This window comes from Populus alba, chromosome 13 (genome assembly GCF_005239225.2).
Source record: "Populus alba chromosome 13, ASM523922v2, whole genome shotgun sequence".
Classification (NCBI taxonomy): Eukaryota; Viridiplantae; Streptophyta; class Magnoliopsida; order Malpighiales; family Salicaceae; genus Populus; species Populus alba.
Genome location: NC_133296.1, coordinates 8,627,820 through 8,638,781, shown reverse-complemented (window position 1 = coordinate 8,638,781; position 10,962 = coordinate 8,627,820).

The following is a 10,962-nucleotide window of genomic DNA, read 5'->3' as shown; positions in this document are numbered from 1 at the left end:
CATTCTACAAGTAGAATGTCAAAAATATCATTTTTGAATAGACATCAAATTATTTTTTGAAATCAAAATGCTAGATCAATTTTTTCAAAACTCCAATAGGGAAACTGATTTGTGTTAAAAGAGATGAATTGCGTCTATGAGATCGCACAAGGCTTCAAAGATGTGTTTGTGAATCTTTATAAGAAAACTCTCTCAGAAAAAAAAAAAAGAATAATGATAATCGTAAACATGATTGAATGACAAATTCATTATTTCATTGAAACTTTGGAAAATAAGTTCAACAAGAAAGAACTTATGACAACATCTCGGGCTATGAATACTGGCATGATAACATATAAAGGGGCTAAACATTTAGCGATCATTGATTGGAATTTCTGGAATATTTCAATCATTCATTCTCCTCGATAAGGGCATCTTTTCAACAGTCAATTGAAATCAAATGTAGATCATTCTCAACCTAATATCACCATAGCTTTATCTTCAAAATAATTGGTTGCTGGGAGTCGGTGTGAAGCAATTAGCTATAGGAACGATAAGTGTCTTGGCAATCACCTTCAGTGAAATCGTTCTTCTTAGTCGGGTTAGCAATCTTACCTAACCTAATGGCTTGTTCAATCCTCTCAGCTATAATAACCAAGTCAGTGAAATGTTGTGCAGAGCTTCTAACCAGGTACTCAAAGTATGGAGCTTTAAAGGTGTTGGAAAATAAATTGATCATCTCTTTTTCCAACATGGGAGGATTAACTTGTGCAGCTACCTCACTCCATCTCCGGGCGTATTCTCTTATGGACTCCTTGTTGTTCTTCTCCATAGCTTGCAAGCTTAAACGATCAGGGCCCACGTCTATATTGAACTTATATTGCCTCATGAAGGCATCAACTAAGTCCTTCCATTTTTTAACCTTGGTATTGTCCAACCGCATATACCAGGTGAGGGCAGCGTCACTCAAGCTTTCTTGGAAGAAATGAATCAGCAGTTTCTCATCATCAACCACCTCGGCCATTTTGTTGCAGTATGCTTTAAGATGAGTTATAGGGCATTGAGTTCCCGTATATTTGACAAATTCTGGCACTCTAAACTTTTTAGGAATGACAATGTTGGGCACCAAACACATCTCAGTAGCCTTTATAGGATCATATAGGCAAATTCCCTCCAATGCTTTCAATCTTTGCTCCAGGGCAACTAATTTGTTCATACCATCTTCTTTTACCCTCTTGCCCTTTTGAGATTCCTTCTCTGTAGAATCAATGGTAAACGACATTCTCGTGGGGTATGCTGGTTGAAAATGCATGGCTTGTTGAAAATCAGATGACAACCCATTTGCCCCTAGATTCTGTGGATTGAAGGGATTTACGAGCATAGATTCAGGCTGAGCTATAAGTGTTGCTTTTCCGAATTTATCTCTCAAGGCTTGCTCGAGTAGACTAGTAAGCCTTGTGACTTCTTCCTTAAGATTGTCCACCTCTTTTTGATGTTGGGCTTCCAATTGGGCTCTTTCTTCGTTTTCCATTTGTCTTTTTCCCGAACAAGTGTTATAGATGGGTTTCAATGGGGGACCTATATTTCAACCTGCTAAATGTAAATCATGCAATTATGCAAAAATGCTAAAGCAATAATAAAAAATAAAAAAATGCGTATGAAATGCGAACTTGCCCTTCACGGGATGACAACCTAATTGGAAGATCCTAATTATTGAGTGCATCAAGGGGTTGGTCATTATCTAGTCTCAAAGGGTCTTTTGCATGCTCAGTGATCGTCCATGAAAGGTCGATATGAGGCTTACAAGTAGTGTCAAGATAGAGGCCCTGAGTAATATCAGTTTGGCATATCCACCACTTCCAAGTAAACAATCAAGCGAGAGTTGGATGGTTTCACGAGTCTTACCCAGGCTAAAGCCATTGGGGTACCGTTACTTCCCCACTTATCCTAGGTTGTAAAGTGTGTGCTCCCAAAGTGATGCATGACAACATAAACAAGGATGCATGCTAAAGCAATAAATGCAGGAAAAAATAAACAAATAAACACAACAACAACAACAAATAATAATAAAAAATAGCAATAATAAGACAAAAGACAAAGCTTAATCCTAGGTCCCCAGTGGAGTCGCCATTCTGTCGCACCCGACATCGCGGCGGCCCACAAAATTAATTCTCTTGATTATGGAAAAAGAACAGGTTTCTGGCATCCGATTCTTTTAAGGGAAAATGTCTCGTTTGAGGAGTCGCCACCTAGTATTATGGTCACTAGGAACCCTAACTGGTCAACAGAGATTCTATGATTCGGGACTGGTTACGTAAAAGGGAAGATATTATCACCCCTTAAACGTCCTGCCTAAGGCAGGCTGCATTGCTAGTTTCGTCTAAAATTGCTAAATATTTTATTAGTTTATGCTATGATAATTTGCTTATAATATTCCTGACTCTGGCGGCAGTGAATATTTAACTACGGATACTTCCAACTCTGGCGTTGGTAAATATCACGTAGCTATAAAATAAATTAGATTTAAATCAATATTTTTTTTATTCCCGACTCTGGCGCCAGTGAATAAACAAATACAATAAATTTATTTTCATGCGTGCACAATATCTTTTTTATTATTTTTCTAGCTAAATAAAATAAAATACAATAAAAGAACAGGTATAAATTTAAACCGGTATTTTTATTCCTGACTCTGGCGTTAGTGAATAAACCAATAAATTTTATTTTTATTTTTATTTTATTCATGCATACATTTTTTATTTTTTTATTTTTTTAAACCCTTTTTTTATTTTTTAAAATTTTTATGTTTTGGGCTGGCCCGGCCCGGCCCAACACAAATTTTTTAGGCTGGGCCCAGCCGGTCCAGCCTGGTCACTGGCTCAAGCCAGTGACCAGGCAATTTTCGCCTGCAAGCGTGCGTGAATTGTTCACGCACGCTTTGCCATAGCCACCCCTTAATTAAAACTCTAAAGCACAAATTTTAACGAAATGTTTTGCAGAGTGAGCGACACTTGCCTGGGAGCAGAATGAAGGCGATGGCGTGCTGCGTTGGACGGACGGCGTGCCTCCTCTTTTCCTTTTGCTTGCTTTCCTCTCTGTTTTCTTTTTTCTTTGAGATTGTGTTTGCGAAGAACAACTTTTGGTCTCTGCTTTCGAATTCCCCTGCTCTGGACGAAGACTATGATAGTAAGGGTCCTGGTGCTGCGGGTTGGTTGGACCCAAACTTTCTCTGGTTCTCGCCCCTGCTGCCTTTCTCCTCTGTTTTTTTTAGTCTTTTGTGTTATGGGTTTTTTTTCTGGCTTTCGTCCAATCTCCCCTGTTGCTGAGGCTTTTGTCCTCCTTTCAGTCCAAAAATCCCCCACTGGTTCCCCTTTCTTTTCCAGTTTTTCTTCCTTTTTCCCTCTGGTTCTTTGGTGCTCTGGTTTACGGGTTTTTTTTGTCTCCCCCCTCCTCCTGCGCTCAGTCGTTCCATGGCTTTTATAGCCAGAGAAAACAATGCCGTTTTCTTCCAATCATAGAGTGTGATAATTGCAGGAGTAATGACTGTGCGGCGGTGGGCGTCCGTTTCGGTCGAGTGAGGAAGATGAACAGTAACGGGAAACGGTGTCGTTTTGGTATTCACAGCTATATGCATTTCGGCCCTTGAATTTTGGAAAGTTTTGTAATTAAGCCCCTGGATAAATTGTAATTGGACCCCTGCATTTCGGCGCCTTTTACAAGTTAGTCCTTATACTTTAATCTGCTGCAATTGTGCCCCCAATTAATCCAAACTTTGGTAATTCTTCAATTAAGTCCCTGATTTCATTAATTAAATTAATTCCAAGCCAATTAAGTCCAAAAACTTATCAATTCTCCAATTAAACCCTTGATTAGATTAATTAAATTAATTTTCAAGCTTAATTAAGTCTCAAAACTTATCAATTCTCCAATTAAACCTTTAATTGGATTAATTAAATTAATTTCAAGCTTAATTAAGTCTCAAAACTTATCAATTCTTCCATTAAACCCTTGATTGGATGAATTAAATTAATTCCAAGCTTAATTAAGTCTAAAAATTTATCAATTCTTCAATTAAACCCTTAATTGGATTAAACAAATTAATTCCAAACTTAATTAGATTAATTCCAAAGTTTAATTAAACCCTAAAACTTCCAATCATGTTGCCCTTAGCCCAAATTTTAATTCATTCTTTATTTATTTCATTTTACTTGTTTTTTTATCATCATTTTTTATTGTTTTTTTTTTTAGTAAGTAAAATAATAATAATAATAATAATAAAAATAAAAATGGTCAAAAATTGGTTATGACAAAGATGATGAGTTAATCTCTGAGGGTAAGGAAGGGGTTGAATCTGAACATTACAAAGAAAATATTGATTCCCCGCCAGCACTTCTATTTCCTCATGTCATGACCAAACAAAGGAAAGTCAATCACAACTCTAAAATCTTTAAAACTTTCAAATAGGTAAGGATCAATATACCTTTGTTAGATGCTATTAAACAGGTACCTTCTTATGCTAAATTTTTAAAAGATTTGTGCACAGTGAAGACAAAACTGAATGTGAAAAAGAAAGCCTTTTTAGCTAAACAAATGTCATTCTTCAGAATAATAATGCTTTGAAATATAAAGACCCTAGTTGTCCTACAATTTCTTGCTTTATTGGAGAACATAAAATTGAAAGAGCTTTACTTGATCTTGGAGCTCTATCAAGATTTGTAACTCTTCCATATTCAGTCTTTCAAAATCTCAATCTAGGTGAGTTAAAACCAACCTTTGTAACTCTTTTACTTGCTAATAGATTTGTAAAAGCGCCTAGAGGAATAGTTGAAGATGAGTTAGTACAAGTCGATAAATTCATTTATCCTGTGGATTTTATTATCTTGGATACACAACATATTGAAGCATGTAATTCAATTCCTGTTATTTTAGGATGTCCATTTCTTACAACTTCTAATGCATTGATTAATTGTAGGAATGGGTTAATGAAGTTATCATTTGGAAACATGACATTGGAGATGAATATTTTCAACATTTGCAAGCAACCTGGAGATGATAATGATTTACAGGAAGTGGACTTTATTAAAAAATTAGTTCATGGTCAATTTCAAACCATTTCTAGTGAAATTAAGATTGATGAATCTGACGATTTCCAAATGATCTATTTTCAGAAAGAATCAAAAGCAAGTAATTAGAGACCACAAATTGAAGAATTGCCACCACAATCAATCAAGTATGTACCTTCAAGTGTTCAATCACCAAAACCTGATTTGAAGTCATTACCATTCAATCTCAAATACTTATTTTTTGGAAGAAAATAAAATTTTTTCGGTAATAATCTCTTCCAAACTTAATGCATATCAAGAAGGTAAGCTATTATAGACTCTGAAAATGCACAAAAATGCATTAGGATGGACCATAACTGACATGAAAGGAATTAGCCCATTGATTTGCACATATAGGATTTATTTGGAGGAAAATGCTAAACCTTCTAGAGAAATGTAACAAAGGCTTAATTCTAATATGAAAGAAGTAGTGAAAAATGAAGTCATTAAGCTTTTAAATAATGAAATCATTTATCCTATTTCTGACAGCAAATGGGTAAGTCATACCCAAGTTGTATCCAAGAAGTCTGGAGTCACTGTGATAACAAATGAGAAAAATGAGTTAATTCCAACTAGGACTATTACTGGTTGACGCATGTGCATTGACTATAGAAAATTTAATTCAATGACTAGAAAAGATTATTTTCCTTTAGCTTTCATGGATCAAATCCTAGAAAGAGTTGCAGGTCATGAATTTTATTTTTTCCTAGATGGCTATTCAGGTTACAATCAAATTGAAATTGCATTCGAAGATCAAAAGAAGACTATTTTCACATGTCCATTTGGTACTTTTGCATATCAAAAGATGCCTTTTGGATTATGTAATGCACCAGCCACGTTTTTAGATGATCCAGTAATTATTATTTATTTCCTTCATAACCAAGGACATAATGAAATCTATAACTACAATGTCAAGAACTGATTCTAGCCTATATATACTTGTACTATGCCATCAATACATTTATGATTGAGAGATTATACTTCTCTAAATTTCTACATAGTATCAAAGATAGGTTTCTATCACTAATTCAGCATTAGTCTCTACTCTTATGGAAGAATTTTCTATAGCCACTATGGAAGAAAGTTCTAGCTCAAAGGTAACTCTTTTTTTCAACAATCATACTGATGACACCAGTACTCCTCAACGATTGAGTTTAGTATTACTAAATGAATTCAATTATCTTTCTTCATCTAGAGTCGTCACTATTGCTCTCGGTGGAAGATCAAAATTAGAATTCATCAATGGTTCAACTTCATCTCCAGATATGGACTCTTCTAAATACAAATATGGTTATCCAAAGATCAGTCGGTGATGTCTTGGATTCTTAATTCTATGGAATGAAATTTGGCTGAAATTTTCAGCTACTCTGAATTCGCACATGATCTTTGGAATGCCATTCACAACATGTATGGCAACCAAAACAATGCAACATGGATTTTTCAGATTCACCATGAAATTGCAAATATTCATTAAGACAACAAACCATTTGTTCAACTATTGGGAAATTTTAAAAGTCTATGAAAAGAACTAGAGATTTATCACCCTCACACCTATGATGTTGTTGTCCTACGTAGAAGAACAGAGGAAGACAAAATTTTCCAACTCTTGGCAAGCCTCAGTTATAACTTTGAAGATCTACGGAGCCACATCCTAATGAACCTAAAACTGCCATCTCTACAGTCAGTTACAGCAATGGTTCAGCGTTGAAATTCACATGAAGGTAATGAATCATGAAACTCAGTCTAGAATAGCAGCTACACATGGTTATTATGTTAAGACAATGCCTCATAGTCTGAGCATGCTTTTTTTTTTTTATCAAAACAAACGGGTGATGGTAGATCATTCAAGGGAAAACGTTCAGAGTTGAAGTGCAGCTACTATCAAATACTGGACACCTCACTGACTGGTGCTAGCAGCTACATCCAGAACTCAAACCCAGATTTTATAATGAGCAAAGAGGACTCCAGAAGAGAACAAACTATAAAGCGCATCTGGCAGATTCAACTCTATCAACTGATAACTTCACTGCCAACCCCATTACCTTGATACAAGATTTTGCCAATTATCTACAAGACAAACACAACCATGGGAAGATGCAGTCTGGAATCACTAGACCTGCTGGGAATAACATCAATAAAACTCAACTGCATTGATCAGTCACCTTATATATTTTCTAGCAGAGACAAACATAAACACTAGCCAAGGTATTCTGACTGCTTTTATGATTGCATTAGAACTTCATAATATGCATGATCTTTGGATTGTTGATTTTGGAGCCACTGATCATATGTCAAACAAGTTGATAAATTTCTCTAACCTTGAAAGATTTGTTTCTCCTACCTTTGTTTCTGTAGAAAATGGGAAGGGGTCTCTTGTGAAGGGTAAGGGAAAAATTAAGATTGTCTATGAAATCATGTTTAATGTTCTATATGTTCCTTCTTTTCCTTTTCATTTACTCTCGGTTAGTAAGATAACTTCTACTTTCAATTGTTATGTAATTTTCACTCATCACAAGGTTATATTTCAAGATCGATTAACCAAGAAGATGATTGGTGAAGGTTTTTTTTTCTGCATGGTCTCTACTATTTTTTTCAGCATAATCGCATTCCTAAAAGCCTTCAGACTAGTTTCAAAACATCATAGAGCCACTCCTATGGCATCGTTGTTTAGGACATCTGTTAGATTATGTACTTAGCAAAATAAATTCAGTTTCCATCTCGAAACCTCTTGAATGTGAGATCTGCCATTTTTCCAAATCATCTAAACTTCCATTTAATAATTCTACTACACATGTATCTCATGTGTTTGAACTTATCCACTCAGATGTATGGAGACCTTTCGATACATCTCATGATGGTTATAAATATTTTGTAACCTTTATTGATGATTTTTCTAAAGTCACATGGGTGTATTTGTTAAAGGCTAAGAGCGATGTTTTTTCCTGCTTTTAGGATTTTGATACGTTACTTTAAAATCAATTCTCTGGTCATCTAAAAACATTCTAATCAGATAATGGCTTAGAATACATATCCAAAGACATGACACATTATTTACATTCTAATGGCATATTGCATCAAACTAGTCATGTTGGTACACCACAACAAAATGAAGTCTCTAAACAGAAAAATCATGATTTGCTTGAAAAAACTTGTGCTATAATGTTACAAATGCATGTTCCAAAGGGGTTTTGGTCATACGGTGCTCTTACAGCTCTTTATCTCATTAATCGCTTACCCAGCTATATGTTAGATTTTAAATCTCCTCTTGAAATTTTGCAGGTTACAAGTCCTAAATTGGCACATCTAAAGGTATTTGGATGCTCATGTTTTGTGCACTTACCCTCATCAAAACAGGACAAGCTTGATTTCAAAGCTATCAAATGCATTTTCTTGGGGTATTCTCAAACACAAAAGGGATACAGATGTTATGATCCCTCACAAAAGAAAATGTACATTTCAAGAGACGTTAGATTTTTTGAAGATACTTTTTATTACCCTGCCACAAGTCAAGAAAAGGATGGTTTTAACTTGTTTTCGCTGCGTAGTTCCAGTTATTATGATCAGAATATATGTTCACTACCGCAACAGGTTCTTGAAGTTTCAAATATTAGAGATTAGCCCGTTGTTGATCAATCTTCTTCCACCACTGCTGCAAATCTTCTAAGTGCATGTCCAGCACCTGATGTCCTTCAGCCCAGTATAGAAGCCCCTATTATTCAAGGTGATGAAGTTCCTAGAAGAATGTCTCACAAAACACGTCAGCCTCCTCCCAAATTACAAAAGCATGTAACATATACTGTCAAGCATCTAGTCTCTAAAATTCTGTCATATGATAAATTGTCCTCAGATCACCTAGCCTTTCTCACCTCCATCTCTGAAGAACTTGAACCCAAGTCATTTTAAGAAGCTTAATCCCAAGCTGTATGGCAGCAAGCTATGACAGAAGAATTACGTGCACTTGTTGATAATAAGTTATGGAGCAGCATGCCTCTTCCTACAGGTAAACATATAGTTGGTTGCCACTGGATTTCAAGATAAATTCAAATCAGATGGAACAATTGAAAGGCATAAAGTCCGACTTATAGCTCAAGGGTTCTTGCAAAAATTTAGAATCGACTACAAGGAAACCTTTGCTCCAGTAGCGAAAATGATTACTATTTTTGTCCTGTTATCTGTGGTAGTTAATCAAGGTTGGTCATTGTATCAAATGGATGTATGCAATGCATTCCTGCATGGAGAACTTGAAGAGAAAGTATTCATGAAGCTACCCTGAGGACATCCACAAAGTCACTCTCCTAACCTGGTCTACAAACTTCACAAATCCATCTATGGATTGAAACGGAGCCCATGAGCATGGCATGCCAAATTAAGTGTTGCTTTACAAACACTTGGTTTCATAAGAAGTAATGTTGACTCTTCATTGTTTATTCAACAAAATTCTATAGAAAAACTGATTATGCTTGTATATGTAAATGACTTAATTATCATAGGAAGTAATTAAACCTCTATTGCAAAATTAAAGGTTGATCTGTAACGGCAATTCTCTATTAAAGATCTTGGGAAGCTGAAGTATTTCTTTAGGATAGAAATGGCTACTTCCAGTAAAGGTGTGTTTCTTAACCAACAAAAGTATATCCTAGACATGCTACAGGATGCTGAAATGTTGCATACTAAGCTAGTTATTACTCCTCTGGACAACAAGCTACGGTTGGATTCATCAAGCAAACCTCTCCCAACATTCACTACTTATCAAAGGATTATTGGAAAGTTGATTTACTTAACAATCACTAGACTAGACATTACATTTGTTGTTAGCTTATTGAGCTAATATATGCATGCTCCTACAACTCAACATCTTGACATGATGAAGTGTATTATGCGATACTTAAAAGGAACTATTGGTCAAGGCATTGTTATGACATGCAATGGACATATAGATATTACAGGATACACAAATTCTGATTAGGCAGGAAATGCAGTAGATAGATGTTCTACTACTAGGTATTGCATGTTTGTTGGAGGTAATTTAGTGTCTTGGAAGAGCAAAAAACAACAGGTGGTCACGCGTTCAAGTGCTAAAGTTGAATATCACGCAATGGCATCTACTTCATGTGAATTAATTTGGCTCAAGAATCTACTTGCAAATCTCGATTTTAGCTTTCATACACCTAAGATCTTATTTTGTGACAATCAAGTTGTCATTCATACTGCCTCAAATCCAGTGTTTCATGAATGCACAAAAACATCTTAAAGTAGATTGCCATTACATTCGTCAGTAGGTTTAAGCTAAACTTATTCAGACATCCTATGTGCGAACCCATGATCAACTTACTTATGTATTTACCAAAATCCTGCCATCTAGCCAGTTCCATCGTTCACTCAGCAAGCTTGGATTGCTTAATCCACTAGATCCAGCTTGAGAGGGAGTCTTAAATATTACAATATAAGTTGTATATCCTTGTAGATATTGCAGATATTGAAGATTAATGGAGCAAATATTGCAACATCAAGAGATAGTATACAAGATCCTGTAGCTATTATATTTCTTATATGTTATGTTATTATATTTCCTATATGTTATGTCTATTTTCTATTTTAGATGATCATGTAATTATTATTTATTTTCTTCATAACTAAGGACATAATCAAATCTAGTAGCTATCATGTTAGGAACCAATTCTAACCTATATATACTTGTACTTTGCCATTAGTAAATTTATGAATGAGAGATTATACTTCTCTAAATTTCAACACACTCCAAAGATTTTTCTTTCTAAAGAGCTGAGTTTTTAAGACAGATCTTGAAAAAAAAATTGATAATGAGTGTTGCAAGCAAACATATCTTTGTTTTTTCTGTAGTGTAACTTGTTGTCCCACTAGC